Source organism: Emys orbicularis, chromosome 16 (genome assembly GCF_028017835.1).
Source record: "Emys orbicularis isolate rEmyOrb1 chromosome 16, rEmyOrb1.hap1, whole genome shotgun sequence".
NCBI lineage: Eukaryota > Metazoa > Chordata > Testudines > Emydidae > Emys > Emys orbicularis.
The window spans coordinates 21,825,376-21,837,598 of record NC_088698.1 but is presented as its reverse complement, the minus strand read 5'-3'; the positions used below and the strand labels follow the sequence as shown (position 1 = coordinate 21,837,598).

At 47.6% G+C, this 12,223-nt stretch overlaps 1 protein-coding gene across 9 annotated transcripts in view; it reads right to left on the bottom strand.

Annotated features, from left to right (window-relative positions):
• Positions 1 to 12,223, bottom strand: part of RIMBP2 (RIMS binding protein 2) — a 100,862-nt gene that overhangs the window by 45,286 nt on the left and 43,353 nt on the right. The window lies entirely within an intron of this gene.

Here is a 12,223-nt window from a genome sequence, read left to right as displayed (position 1 = left end):
TCCAAGGTAAAATCAGCTTGACTTTGAGACAGTCAAAAGGCCACATTCTCATTCACACTGTGCAAAGGGGACATAACAGTCAGCATAACTTTACTTCACTCCACCAGCGTGGCATGAAGGGGGCCTCAATGTAAATGAGAATTAGGCTCAAAGCCTCCACGCTGCACTGGGAAAAAAAAATTAAACCAAAACTCAGTCTTTTAAGGCATTGAAAATACATTAACCTACTAGCATGTTCAGTACATCCCTAATTAAAACACATTATTGAACCTACTATAAATAGCCCCGTGTTGGCTGGAAACCCAAAGTAAAAATATCTTGGAGATTATTCGTTCATTTATATTTCATATAGCCTGTTGTGTTAATTTAACTGTCAAATCCTAGTAAGTTTATCACGTTAAGAAGCTTTCAAAGCGGGGGTGGCCTGCGGCCACCCCCATCTTTCTGGAATTGCTGGCGGACGACACAGCTGAGCAGTTGCAGATTTCTTTTTTTTGGCCATAGATCTTAACACAAGCAATTTCAATTCATCTATCAAGGGCAACACAAGAACCAACACATACTGTTACGGTGTGCATTTGTTTTTAGAGAAAAGAAAATGATGAAGGTGTAAACTAGGTAAAACATGGGTCTTAGGAAGCTGGCAAGAAGCCAGTAGGGCCATCGATGTTACCAAGTTCTATCCTCTAGAGCAGTGATCCCCAACCTTTTTGTGGCCAGTAGCACATTCATGTTTTCAGAAGAGTGTGTTGGGCGCCAACAATTTTTCAAGGCTTATTTTGTATTTGTACATTAAATAATACAAAAAACATCATATTTAATATTACATAATATATGAATCCAGAGAGAAGAGAGAAGCTGCGAGGACAGAGAACACCGGTGCCCGCAGCCCTGGAGTTCTCTGTCCTCAGCAGGCGCGGGGCCGCAGCTTCTCTCCGGCTTACGCCGCGGCCCCGCGCCTGCCTGGGACCGAGAACACCGGTGCCCGCAGCCCCGGAGTTCTCTGTCCCTAGCAGGCGCGGGGCCGCAGCTTCTCTCCCCTGCTGGGCACTAGGCGGGCCCCGCGCCTGCTGGGAGCAGAGAACACCGCGCCCGCAGCCTGAGTTCTCTGTCCCCGTCAGGCACGGGGCCGCGGCTTCTCTCCCCTGCTGGGCACTAGGCGGGTGCCCATAAATGGCCTGGCGGGTGTCATGACACCCGCGGGCACCGCGTTGGGGACCACTGCTCTAGAGGGCATCAGTACACACTGTAGCCATTTCGTTACAGTTCAGGCCATTATAGGCAGAAGGGGGCTTTACTTAGGTAAGGTCAGAAAGAACTAAACAGCCCCTCATCTCACTCCCTCCCTGTAAAAATAAATGTGTCGTGATCCATGCTGCGTCTTTTCTCCTGTGTTTTTGGTTAGCAAGGTGGTTCTCTGACTACAACGGGGCTTGCTTGTAGTGCTCCTGTGAGCAAAGTCCAAGTGCAAGCCAACCTTCCAGTTCGCGGGAAACCACGGCTGAGTAGAGGAGAGGGGAATAGGAATTTTTTTCGCTGAAAGATGCAGTGACTATTTCAGCTCCTCGAGTGCAAGTCAATTCCTTATGTCTCAGCCAGCAAGGCAAAGGAGAGCTGTCCAGTTTTCATATCAGTCCATCACAACCCAAAGAACCTCTTGAGACTTGTACTAATTCATAGCAAAGGCTCTCTCCATGCAGACGGCAGTCAGTCATGAAACCTGAGTTTTAAATGACCACTTTGTAGGGCTTTGTCTTTAATTGTAAGTATAATCATAAGTGCTGTGTTTGCCAAAGGCTGAGGAACATGTGGTTTATGAGAGTGTCATCTCAGCTAAGTATATTTAATAACCTCACAGGCCCTAATACAAACACCACAGAATTTACACCTCCAGGGCCTGCTTTTAAGAGGTGCACTTTTAACTCCACAAGAAGTTTGTGTGAAACAGGGGTACCCTGCACATGAAAATCAGGCAGCTAGTCACCACCTCAGTGCATAAGACATTAAACTGGTTCCATCAGACTGGTGGGAATGAGTCAGCCAAATCAATCCGGGGTACGGAGGAGTCGGTGGGTGATCAACTTTTAAAACTGAAGGGCTTATGTGGCAGGTAACAGACATCAAGACTCGACTACACTAGGTTGCACGTTTTAAGGTTTCCGTGGCCCTGATTCAGCAAAGTACTTAAACCTCTGGCTAACTTTAGCATGTCTGTAATCCCAGACTTCAAAAGGATTACGCGCATGCTTAAAGTTAAGCAGGTCCCTATGGGTGTGTCTACACTACAAAGTGTGGTAGTCTGACATTCTGTCAGTTTACAAAAGTCAGCAGCTGCATGTCGCTTGAGCCCATGCACTTGGCAGCTTGCACTGATGCTGCACAGCCCCTCACAATAACTTGGTGCATCAACAGAAGAAGTGGTGCATCACGTGTAGGTATCCTAGTCCGGTGCAATGCCTTGTGGGAGATTTTTGCAGTGCTTTGTAGGATACCAGCAATCCACCAGGGATTTCTGGAAACTGGGGGGGAAGTTCCCACAATGCCACTTTCTCCACCCCATCATATTCATTCTAGCCCATCATTTTTGTGCCTTTTTAAAACTTCCCAGTTTCATGCACTGCTTTTTATCCTCGCTATCTCTCTGGACTCTGCACAGCTTGGTGCAATTCTCATGTCTGTTGCTAGTTCAGGAAATATGATTCCCCTGTATCTGCAGAACTTCAACAACTACCATTACAACCAGTGATCTGGTGATGAAGATGAGTTGCCAGAGGACAAGGAATGGATGATGGAGACAGCGAATAAAAGTGTCATGTTGTTGGGGGCATTCACAGATTAATTCCACATAGTGGACAGGTGCTTCTGGGTCCAAGAAACGAGCACTGAGTGATGGGATCACATGATAATGCAGATTTGGGATGATGAGCAGAGGTTGCAGAACTTCCAGATGTGAAAGGCCAAATTCCTGGATCTGTGTGCCGAGCTTGTCCCAGCCCTCCAGTGCAGGGACACCAGAAAGAGAGCAGCATTGACAGTGGAAAAGCAAGCAGTGATCACACTGATCGGTCAGCAGTTTGAAAATCCACAGTGGGAACCGTTGTCATTCAAATGTGCAAGGCCAGTAAGCATCTTCTGTTGCACTCAAGTGTGACTCTTGACAGTTGGCAGGAAATAGCAGAAGGGGATTTGAAGCAATGGGGTTCCCGACTGTAGTGGGGACGATGGATAGGATGCATATCCTTATTCTAGCACCAACTCATCTTGCCAGCAAGTGCATAAACCAAAAGGGATATTTTCCATGGTTATGCAAGTGCCAGTGGCTCACCAAGAATGCTTCACTGATAATTAATGTGGGTGATCAGGGAAAGTGCATGACGCTCGCAGTAACTTCAGAAACTTACTGAATAAGCATCTTGGTTTGTCTCCGATTTAAAACTGTTGCATTATTTTTGCAGTTCTCTTTTTATTTCCATTACAGTTTCTGCTACAGTTTCATCTTCTTGTCAAAATAGAAAAATCAATTAAATCAATACTTTTTCAAGGTCTTTGCAAAGGGAGAAGGTAAAAAGTACAGGAAACAAAATATCCTCGATTCCCATAGCAGATATTTCTCCCTAGTTCAAGGCAGCAAGTGGCTAGCTTATGCTGCATCATGTGTGTTTGTGTACGAGTCCTCATACAAATGTCTAATTCCTTTTAAAATCCAGCTAAACCTTTGGCCTCAGTGCCAGCTTGTGGCAGTGAGTCCCACCAGCTGATTACGTGTTGTGTATAAAAAAATAATAATCCCAAAGCAACACCATTATTTCCTTTTGTTTGTTTTAAATGACCTTTCAGTGTCATGGGCTACCTCCTGTTCTTGTATTAAAAGAAAGGGTAGATAGGAATGCCCAATTTATCTCCTCTATATCAATCATCATTCTGGATACCTCTATCATGTCACCTCTTAACTGTCTCCTCTCTAGATTAAACAGTTCCAAGCTTTTCAATCTCTTCTCTTCGCTATCACAGATATTTCCTTGGTCTTGTTTCCCTCTCTGCCAACCCCTCCAATCTCATTCAGAATTTTGTCCTTCCCTATTAATTAAATGGTAACTTTCTTTAGCCACTAATTGAATTACACAATAATACCTGCTAAAAGTGATGAAAATAGTGCTATTTTTTAAAACCAATGAACTGCCCCCTGAAGTTTTGATTAAACTAAATGGAGAAACAGTGGCTGAGTTAAGCACAAAGCAATGTGTGCAACTTCTGCCTATACGGGAGCTTGTCAATCCAAAACAATTCAGCTAGTGCCCTGATAAAACCAATTGTTAATTATGCTTAGCCATGTCCCACAGCTATTAAAGTACATGTACCACATTGTAATATCTTCAGAAGCTGGTTTCTTGAGTTTTTATACTGTACCTAATTTCATGTGAATGACTGATTACGCTAATAACAAATTCATTGCTAAAATTAAGAGCGGTTTTCCCTGGGAACATATGTTACTGAGCAGTTCCATGGTCAGCATCAAAGCACAGTGGCAATTCATTTTAAGGGACAATGATAAGCATTCTAGGGCTTCTTTTATTTATTTTAACTTAACATTAACACTTTCAAAGAGCTTAATCCACTAAACAAAGGCACTAGGAGAGGAGATGAAACAATGGAATGATGTAAAATACATATGGGTGACAACAAATATTTGCGGCAGGTGTTTACTGATCAGGACAAGCCGGTGACTGAGGGATGGGTTAAAGCAGCAGATCGTAACGTTATTAAGTTAACACTGAGAAGGGGTGCTAGCTACCCCATCTCCTCCAATTCTCACATACCAGGCATTTATGTGAGTCTAGTGCAGGAGTTACAGGGCTCCTGTAACTCAGGATAGTCTCTCCTGAGCCTACCCCGATGATTAAGGTGACTTTTCTGAATCCTCTCACCCTTTGCCCGGCTAGGGGGACAAAGGATCCCAAAGAGGGACCTGGGTCTGTGAAGATTTCAGGTTTCTCCTTCTCCCACAGGCTCAAGGTCCACCAACAGAATTCCAGGTGTCTTAGTTCTGGGAACTGGCCCTTTCGCCTTTCAACCGCACTGGACACTGGCTGCAAGTTGTGATGAACTAAACATTAACACAGATGATGTTATGCCTAAATCCTACTCCTATTTAACTTAACTGCGCCTCCTAGATGCTGACAGGTGAAAAAACCCACCAGACCTCTGCCAATTTGGCCCCAATGGAAAAATTCCTTCTTGAACCTAAAATAGGTAATTGGTCAGACCAGACATCCTAAAAACACAGTTCCTATTCTACGATGACAGGGAGAGAGGGTAGGGCAGGCAGCTAAAATGGAGCAAGAGGAGCAAGAGACTCCAAAAGATCCAGCCAAAGGTTTAAATTAAAGGGGGGAGGGAGCAAGGGACCAATCAGTGTTTAAATTTAAGCACATGCTTAAGTGCTCCGGTGGGCCAAGAACTAAAGACCAACCTTCGCAGCATTAAAGAGTCACTTAAAAAGCTGTTGATCAGATCAAAAGGATGTGTGTTTCAAGTATTAATCATGCAAACATATGACTTTTTGTGCTGTGTCTGGAATCAGTGAGGGGCAGCCTCTCTTGGGCCTGTATTTTTAAGGCAGTTGCCCTCTACTGCTCTGGAACATGGCTAGTTGCCTTGTTCAACTTGCTCAGAATTCACATAGCACTCCCCCCCGCCCTTTTAGTACAAGTGGTTTTCTCTGGAGAGGGTACACACTACTGATCAGGGCAGGAGAGCGTGAGGCTTTCCAACCTTCAAAGAAAGTAACTCCATCTATTCACCAGTAGGCCCCTTTGAAGCCCTTTGGAAAATGCCAGCCTGAAAGTTAACAGCTGCCTGTGGCCATTTATGCTGTGCTTCACTCTGCACTGTCTACTAAAGCTGACATTTGCTATGGCAACCACTAGACCCTGGGACACCTACTCACCCATATGTATCTTTCCTCAAAGCAGCACAATAACAATGTGCCCTTCAGACAAACTATCTTTATTACTTTCTCAGCATCTTTTAAAATAACCTTTGAAATACGTTCCTTAACACGATAGATCATAAGGTTGTGGTTTAGGTGGGGGAACAGTCCAGGGTCACAGAGTAAATCTGTACATATAAGATGGTAAGAACAGCCCTATTAAGACATCTGACTTTCTTTCCATCCATGTTCGCTTTCTCCTCCTTTTACCTGGGGTTTAGAAGCAGGGAAACATGGTTGCTTACTGCTGGTAATACCTGCAAGAGAAAAATACGGAACATGCTGTAATTTTAACTTCTATTTCTGCCCCTTATTTCAAGACATCTCTCCCTTTGTTTCAATATCTATAATGCTGAAATTCAAGAACCAAACTGTTAGCTGCGACAGATCCCGACTAACACGGCTACCCCTCTGATACTTGAAACTGTTAGCTGTTCATTGTGGACAATTTTACTACACTGTGAAACAATCAGAAACTGACATGGATTTGCAACAATGCCCCTGGTTGGGTTATCAGCTGTGACTGACCCTAGGGTACCTGGATCTCAAAGCATGAGTTTTTTGCTGCCTGTTAGTTCCTATGCAGTAGCTGCCTGAAACCACTCTACATGATCTAGCCACTAGGGAGAGACAAAGAGCTACCTGGGCTTAGAGCAGGTTACGTAGTGTCGTCAGCACTGAGTATAGTGAATATTTGGTGAGCATTTTCACCAAGGACATCTCTCAGGTGCGGAAGGATTGGTAAATACTGATGAGGCCCCCTAGTCTTATCCGATTCCCATTCAATGACTTCAACTGATGCCATGCAGGATCAGGCCCAGTGAGCTACAGTCCATATAATGTCAGAGACGTTGGGGGCTTTTTAAAGCAAAATTGGACATTAGGATAGAATGTGCAAACCTTCCATGCTGACATTTTCCATTTTGTTGCAAATATTCCACACAGCCCTAAGTGTCACGTGCCATTGGTTTCTTCCCCTTGCTGCAATTTACTCTCCTTGGTTGTTGAAAATACCATATTTATAGGCACCATCACAGCATGCTTATTTGGCTGGGTTTGTATAGCACAGGGGTCGGCAACCTACGGCATGCATGCCAAACACGGCATGCAAGTCGATTTTGAGTGGCACGCTGCTGCCTGCCGCAGTCCCGGCCGCCAGCCCCACTCAGCCCCCCCGCCCACCGCTCTCCCCTGCGGGGGCAGGAGGCAGGAGGCACAAGCTTGGTCCTGCGGCAGCCAAGCTTCCCCCCTCCCCTGCTTCTTCCCCCAGCGTGGTGCTTTCCTGCCCCTCCTCCTCTCCTTCCCTGCGCCGATCAGCTGATGGCCCTTGCGAGGGGGAGGGGGATGAGTGGCAGCGTGCTCGCTGCTCCGTAGAGGAGGCAGAGAAGAGGTAGGGATGGGACCTTGGGGAAGGGGGTGGAATAGGGCACATCCCTTCCAGTCCCCTGCCATGAGCTGCTCAGGGCAGGGGGCTGGGAGCACTCCCACGAGCCAAGCACCCCAGCCCTCTGCCCTGAACCCCCCCACACACACCCAGCCTTCTGCCCTGCACCTCCACACACACCCCAGCCCTCTGCCCTGACCCCTGAACTCCCCCCACACACCCAGCCTTCTGCCCTGCACCCCCCACACACCCCAGCCCTCTTCCCTGACCCCGAACCCCCCCCACACACCCAGCCTTCTGCCCTGACCTCTGAACCCCCCCACACCCTCACTGCCCTCTGCCTTGACCCCTGAACCCCCCACACCCCCAGCTCTCTGCCCTGCACCCCCACAGCCCCCATCCCTCTGCCCTGACCCCTGAACCCACACACACACCCAGCCTTCTGCCCTGCACCCCCCACACACCCCCAGCCCTCTGCCCTGAACCCCCCCCACACCCAGCCTTCTGCCCTGCACCTCCACACACACCCCAGCCCTCTGCCCTGACCCCTGAACTCCCCCCACACACCCAGCCTTCTGCCCTGACCCCTGAACCCCCCCCCCACACCCAGTCTTCTGCCCTGGACCCCCCACACACCCCAGCCCTCTGCCCTGACCCCTGAATCCCCCCACACCCCCACTGCCCTCTGTCCTGACCCCGAACCCCCCCACACACACAGCCTTCTGCCCTGCACCCCCACACCCCCCAGCCCTCTGCCCTGACCTCTGAACCCCCCCACACCCTCACTGCCCTCTGCCTTGACCCCTGAACCCCCACACACACCCAGCCTTCTGCCCTGCACCCCCACAGCCCCCATCCCTCTGCCCTGACCCCTGAACCCACACACACACCCAGCTTTCTGCCCTGCACCCCCCCACACACACCCCAGCCCTCTGCCCTGACCCCTGAACCTCCCCCCCAGGTCTGGGGTCCCGGCTGCCGGCCCCTTGCCAGCCGGCGTCCCAGCCGCAGGCCCCGCTCGGCCCGCTGCCGGCCTAGGTGAACAGAACCCCAGACTGGCAGCAGGCTGAGCAGGCTGGCGGCGTAAGATCAGCATTTTAATTTAATTTTAAATGAAGCTTCTTAAACATTTTGAAAACCTTGTTTACTTTACATACAACAATAGTTTAGTTATATAATATAGACTTATAGATAGAGACCTTCTAAAAAACGTTAAAATTTATTACCGGCACGCGAAACCTTAAATTAGAGTGAATAAATGAAGACTCGGCACACAACTGCCCAAAGGTTGCCGACCCCTGGTCTAGCATTTGGGACTGAGAAGTTGTCTCTAAGTGGGTCTCTTCAATGTGTACAGTCCTCTTCCATGCTGTGTTTTGGGGGTGAATGGTCAAGCTACCTTCTCTTCTTTCATTGTTCTTTATGATGAAAAGAGAAATAATGGGAACACTTCTGATTTCTAAAGAAATGGACTGTACTCAGTTACTGCTGTAGAAAAAATGGCATGGGGATATCTGCGGGGCTAAATCTCCTCAGATCCTTCATTCTGACCCCATCCTTAGTTAGGGTATGTCTACACTTAAACCGCTACAGCAACACGGATGCAGCGCTGCTGCAGCGCTTCAGTATAGACCCTCACTGCAGCAACGGGAGGGGTTCTCCTGTTGCTATAGTGAATCCACCTCCCTCAGAGTCGGTAGCTAGGTCAATGGAAGAATTCTTTTGTTGACCTAGCGCTGTCTACACCAGGGCCTAGGTCAGCATAGCTGTGTCTCTCAGGGGTGTGGATTGGGAGGCATGGCTACGTCGCTGTCAATTTTCAATGTAGATCAGCTCTCAGGCAAATTCCTACACTTCAACAGAAACTCGCCTTAGTAAGAGAGTAAAAGCCAAGGAAGGCCCTCGGGATTTGGACCTATACTATTAAGCAGCACTTTCTGCTGTTCATGTTCAGCATATGAAATACAGATAATGCTGAGAGCGTGACTTGAACTCCCAAAGCAAAACAATTCAGAGTTGAACCTGAAACTATTTCTCCACTAATAGGGCTTGCAATGCACCACATACAGAAGTAACAATTCCCCCTTGGGAGTGTATGTCTGTGTTACCACCAGTAATGTCAATGGAATTTATGCACATGCGCAGAGGAGGGTTGGATGATGCCACACACTTAGAAGCAGAAATCCTATGCCAGTATGATGCCATGATATGGTCCATAGTATGTAACTCACTATGATAGTCAGCCAGGGAGGGGCCACGGCACCCAGATGTACTGATTCAGAGCATCACCTGGGCAGCCTCTGCTGGCTCCTGTAGAGCAGAGGTTCCCCAGCTTTTTTTGCTGCACCCCCTTTCTCCATGGGGCACAAAGTGACCCAACAAGGGGAGCTGACAGCTCACATCCAAGGCGGAGGCAGGATCCCGCTGGCTCCATCCCCGAAGAAGCCCATGGCACAGCAGCATGGAACGGACTGGGGCTGGACTCTGCACCCTCTATTCCCCCTGCCCAGAGCCACTCGCTCCCATGGGCTCGGGAGGGTTTAAATGACATGAGGCTGCAGCTGGCCAGGTGTCCGGACCAGGGCAGGGCAGCAGCAGGGAGCCCCCGGCAGTCAGGGAGGGAAAGAGGTGAAGGATGGGCAAGGCTGGGTTGTCCCAACCCCCACCGAGTACTGGAGGGGACACTGTTCACTCTCCCTGCTGCCTGCCCTGCCTGAACAGCCCTTAGCTCCACCTTGCACCTCCTGTTAGCCTCCCCCCGCCCTGGCTGTGCACCACACAACTTAAAAAGCAGTGCAGCCGAGCCTATATACAAGTTTACATCTGCCAGTCCCCCTCCCCTCGCCCACAAGGCACAGGCAGCACTGCCAGCTGCCCTCCCACAGCAGTGAATTCACAGTCCAGCACAGCTGTCCCCGTGGGCGTAAGGGGGTGCATAATACACCCCCCGCAGGAGGGTTGGGGGGGGGAAATCAAGCCCAGTGTTTTTAGAAGTGACCAAAGAGTCCAAGCTATCGTTTATTTTACTCTTTACAAGCTACCCAAATGATTTAAAGCGGCACTTCTTACAACACAATTCATGCCTGGGCTGAGGATATTTTTGTGCAAAGTTATAAACCAATGCACTTTCAAAACAGTTGAGTTACAATCCTATTAGGTCCCTACCGGGCACCGCTATTATCCTGCATGTCTCCTTCTACATAAACCGCCTGAACGAGGGGGGGGGGGGGGAAGACAGAATCGACTCCAGTTACTTTGCTGAAATCTTATCACAACAGGCAGCCAATCAAGTCATAGAACAGTACATGCCATTGGACTGAAATTTCACTCACCATGAGCCACATGTAGTCCATCTCTCCTCTGAACTGCAGCTAAGGCAGGCAAGCCTCTGAAAGTCTGAGGAGATGAGGAGTTCTCTCCTTGCAAATGGCTCCTTCCAGTAGGTAGATGAACGAAGGAAAGCAACTGCATTGCAGTGCAGGTGGATTTGTTGCCATTGTCTTTATTAGTGGTGTTCCTCACTGGGAAGGCGTTTGAATTCTTTCAGATATTGTTGGTGATGATCTCTGGATCGCGCCACTGCTCACGTCACACATACCATCAATTCGGTGACCGTCCTTACAAACCGTTTTGTGTTACATCATTTCAGCTTCATTTCTGAAACATTCCTTGGTCTCCTTCAGTTGCTGGGGCAAGTTTGATAACGTTGCTCAAATGTTGGTAATCAAACACAGCATGGAATAACACAACCAACTACCCCTGGCTTTTTAAAGTCTGTCAGATTTATTAGCTTTAAACATTCAACTTGTGTCTGTGGACGGGGCCCCAGACGGGAGTCAGGAGAGTTGAGTTCTACTCCCTGTACTTCTGCTGTCTAGCTGCGTGATCTTGGAAAACAGTTAGCATCTCTGTGCTTCAATTTTCCCAATGGGAATAAAGATACTGACCCACCTTTGTAAAGTGCTTTCAGATCTATGGCTGAAAAGCACCACAGAAATATTATTAACTGTAAACAAAGAAAATGGCACGAAAATCGGTAGCTATTCACATTTCTACAGGTAGATCAATTAGAAACCCAGGAAGGTTATTCTGAACAGGCTCTGAACATGCAGCATACGGGACCACAGTACTTACAGGTTCAATGATGATGATAAACTTGGCTGTCTCTAATTTATGATCTGGCAGGGGTATCTTCCTGAAACACCCCAGTCTCTAGACACAGGAGTGGACAATGCCGTAGTAGCTGGACAGGGATGAACTAGAAATGCCCTAAAAGGATTTTTCCATCTCTAATTTCTAGGCTTCTATAAAATGAAACATTGTCTACTACATTTTAATAGTGTGGGCCCTTAGACCTCAATTAGCAGGACCACTAAGGTGAGCAAGTGTTACTTCATGTAAGAGTTGAAGAATCAGGTCTTAGGGCTAGAAAAATGTTGATGGACAAGACCCTTGTAATTCTAATATCACAAGAATTTTTCAATTACTAAGAGCTTTGTACCAATCTGAACCAGAGCTGTAGGTGCAGAAAACAGTTGAAATGTTATTATCCATTTTTTAAAAATGATGATCTCTTTATTATCAGTTAGTATTTACTTCTCTCCTCCAATCCCTCACAGAAGTCATGGCACAAATAACTGCAGGATTATGCAACTTGGCATACGCCAATTATGCTAATTTACCACCCTTGGCAGTGAAGTATTTTTAGTACCATAAAGAAATCTCATTAGAAAAGTGATTATCACACTGAGACGCCAAGGTTCAGGAGCTTTGTTGCAAGCCACTCAGCTCTTGTTTGTTACTTAAGATGTGCAAAATGCATTTTCTTAATAAATGTCTGATTTTCATTT